Source organism: Myotis daubentonii, chromosome 16 (assembly GCF_963259705.1).
Source record: "Myotis daubentonii chromosome 16, mMyoDau2.1, whole genome shotgun sequence".
NCBI classification, from domain to species: domain Eukaryota; kingdom Metazoa; phylum Chordata; class Mammalia; order Chiroptera; family Vespertilionidae; genus Myotis; species Myotis daubentonii.
Window position 1 is genome coordinate 11,488,231 of NC_081855.1, and position 3,901 is coordinate 11,492,131.

Here is a 3,901-nt window from a genome sequence, read left to right on the forward strand (position 1 = left end):
AGACCAGATGGATTTAATTGATATTTCCAAAACATTACACCCTAAAACTGCAGGATATACATATTTTTCAAATGCACAGGAGACATTTTCCAGGATAGCTTACATATTGAGGCCTTAAAATTGGCCTCAATATATTTAAGAAGATTGAAATAATGTCAAGCATCTTCTCTGATCACAACAGAATAAATCTAGGAATCAATTACAAGAAAAAAAACTGAAAAATACACAAACGCATGCAGGCTAAATTGCATGCTACTAAACAATGAATGGATTAACAATAAAATCAAGAAAGAAATCTAAAGATACCTTGAGACAAAAGAAAATGAGTACATGAGAGCCCTGGCAGAATAGCCCAATTGGTTAGAGCATTGTCCCAGTGTGCCAAGGTTGTAGGTTTGATTCCCAGTCAGGGCACATACAAGAAGCAAGCAATGAATGCATAAGTAAGTAGGAAATTAGTACATGACAACCCCAAATCTATGGGACACAGAGAAAGCAATTCTAAGGGGAAAGTTCATAGTAATACAGGTCTATCTTAAGAAACAAGAACAATCTTAAATTAACATCTAACCTTTCACCTAAAAGAACTGGAAAATAACATACAAAGCCCAAAGTGAGTAGAAGAAGGGGAGAGGGGCAGATCAGAGCAGAAATAAATGAATAAAATCTAAAAAATATTTAATGAAAACAAGAGTTGTGTTTTTGAAAAGATTAAAAAAATGTTAAACTTTAATCAGACTCATCTAGAAAAAGGGAGAAAGGACCCAAATAAATAAAACCAGAAAAGGAGAAGTAATAACTGACACCACAGAAATATAAAGAATTATAAGAAAATGCTATGAGCAATTTATGCCAACAAATTGGACAATCTGAAAGAAACTGAAAAATTCCTAAAAACATTCAAGCTCCCAAGACTGAGTCAGGAGGAATCAAAAAATCTGAACCGACAAATTATATCCAAAGAAATCAAAGCAGTGATCAAAAAATTCTCAACAAACATAAAAGTTGTGGATCAGATGGCTTCACAGGTAAATTTTAACAATTAAAGAAAAACTGTAGATGTTTTTCTATAGTTTTTTCAATCCTTTTCAAACTATTCAAGAAGGGGAAGACTCCCAAATTCATTTAACAAGAACAGCATTATAATGATTCCAAAACCAGATAAACATTTAAAGAAAGAAATCATAGGCCAATATCTCTGATGAACATACATGTAAAAATCTTCAACAAAATATTAGCAAAACAGTCCTGGCCAGTGTGGCTCAGTTAGTTGGAGCATCATCCTGTGCACCAAAGGGTCACGGGTTCAATTCCAGGTCAGGGCACATACCTAGGTTGCCAGTTTCATTCCCAGTTGGAGCATGCGTGATAGGCAACATATTGGTGTTTCTCTCTCACATTGATGTTCTCTCTCTTACGCCCTCTCCCCTCCTCTCTCTCTAATCAATTAAAAACATCATCTTGTGATGATTAAAAAAATAATAAAGATATAACCAAATTCAGCAATACATTTAAAAAATTATACACCATATTCTGTTGAGATTTATTCCTCCGATGTAAGGATTTTTCAACATCAACACATCAATTAATATTCTACATTGCATTAAAAAATGAAGGGTAGGCCCCACTGGCTTGCTCCTGGGTGCCATGGCAGCCTTCAGCAAGGTGGGAAACTTCTCCCTGGTGGGGCTGCATTCCTGCTGCTCTGCCTGCTCCACAAGTTGCGTCTCACTCTCTGCCTGTACAGTAAGAAAAGTAGAAAGCCACCATTACAAAAAAATGAGAAAGAAGGGAAAACAGGGCGAGCTATGGTGGACACGGTGTTGTTCTCAAGGCTCTCAAGGATTCTGAAAATTGTGGTCTCCAGAACATTTTGTAAAAAGATGGGTTACTTGATACTTATTGCTGTTATGCTGGTGTCTCAAACATATTGTGATGTTTGAATGATTCAAAATGGGACACTCATTAAAAGTGATATCAATGGTCATAGCAGAAAAGATATCAAGAGATACTTATTCAACTTCATGGCTGCCATGCCTCTCATCTCTCTGGTTAAAAGCTTCTTGGAGTTTGAGTTAAATGAGCTCACATTGTGCTTCCGAGTAAGACTAACTAAATGCCTCTGTGAGGAATATCTGCAAGCATTCACGTATTTTAAAAGGGGAAATCTGGACAACAGAATAGCTAATCCAGACTAGCTGCTTACACAAGGTGTAGAAAAGTTTTGTGACAGTGTAGTTGATCTGTATTCAAATCTTTGTAAGCCATTTGTAGAGATCGTTTTGTATATCTTCAAGTTATGAGTGCAATAGGAGCGCGGGGCCCAGCAAGCAGGATGGCCTACTTGCTTGTTTCTGAGTTATTCCTAACTCGACCTAGAAGACTCCTTGGTAAGATGACAGTAACTGAGCAAAAGTATGAAGGAGAGTATAGATATGTTAATTCCTGGCTCATCACAAACAGTGAAGAAATTGCCTTTTATGACCGGAATAAAAGAGAAAAGCAGACAATCCATACCATCTTCCAAAAACTGATGGAACGCCTACATAATTTCATTTTGTTTCAGTTTTCTATGGGCTTTATTGATAGTATAGTTGACAAATCTCCTGCCCCTGTAGTTGGTTGCCTGTTGTCAGCTGCCCTTTCCTAGATTTGTCTCACCCTGGCCAGCTCCAGAACTTCTGGAGGACTACTACCAAGTGGAAGGGTGCTTTCGTGAATGTCTCAAGCTCTGGGTCAAATAGTTTGGGCTGGCTGTGAAATGCTAGATTGGTTGGTTTTACTGCTTGGATTTCAGAATTAATGCAAGTGCTAAAGGATTTAAATAATGGAAAATATGAACACACAATGATCTCGCAACAAGAAAGGGGTATTGAAGGAGCACAAAGTGTTCCCTTGATACCTGGAACTGGAGAAATTATCAATGCCTATAACATAAAATGTTGATCATGTCCCTTTAGCAACGCAAAATGGAGATATATTGATCCAAGACCTTAGTTTTGAAGTTCAATCTGGTGCCAACATTCTAATTTGTGGTCCAAATGGCTATGGGAAGAGTTTACTTTTCTGTGTTCTCGGTGAATTATGGCCTCTTTTTGGAGGACATCTAATTAAACCTGAAATAGCAAAGTTATTTTATGTTCCCCAGAGACCTTCTATGACCCGTGGAACACTTCTGGACTGAGTGAGAACAGAAAAGGAAGGTGACATCTGCCCTAATACAGAAGGAATACCTACCCAGACAATGTCCAGTTGGGGCATATCCTTGAGCGCGAAGGAGGCTGGGGCAGTATTCAGGATTGGATGGATGTACTCAGTGGTGGAGAGAAGCTAAGGATGGCAATGGCAAGATTATTTCATCATTACCCCCAGTTTGCCATTTTGGATGAGTGCACACGCTCAGTGAGTGTGGACATGGAAGGCTACATCTGCAACCATTGTGCAGAGGCTGGCATCACCCTCTTCACTCTGTCACACAGGAAGTGTCTTTGGAAACACCATGAGCACTACCTGCATCTGGATGGCAGAGGCAATTATGAATTTAAACAGATTACAGAAGATACAGTTGAGTTTGGCTCTTAGAATCCGGAGAACTGTACCTGCTTCAATGAAATAATTACAGAACACACTTGGAAATGCAAAGTACATTGTAAAATAAAGTTGAGCTTTCTTAAAAACCAAGCAACAAATTAACTAAATATAAAATAATTGAGAACAAGCAGTTAAAACTTCTCATATTACATAGGATGTTGCTAATTGTGTATATGTTGGTTTAATTATTAATATGACCTAAGAATGACCTTATTATTATGGTTGAAAAACTGCCTAAATTAAGTTGGGCTTAAATTAGTGTCACCTGATTTACCCTGGGATGTAAACTATTGGAAGTCAACTAATTTGA

General features: G+C 37.8%; 1 pseudogene; it reads left to right on the plus strand.

Moving 5' to 3' along the window:
• The first annotated feature begins 1,647 nt into the window (after positions 1–1,647).
• Positions 1,648–3,695, plus strand: LOC132219388 (ATP-binding cassette sub-family D member 3-like; annotated as a pseudogene).
• The last annotated feature ends 206 nt before the right edge of the window (positions 3,696–3,901 follow it).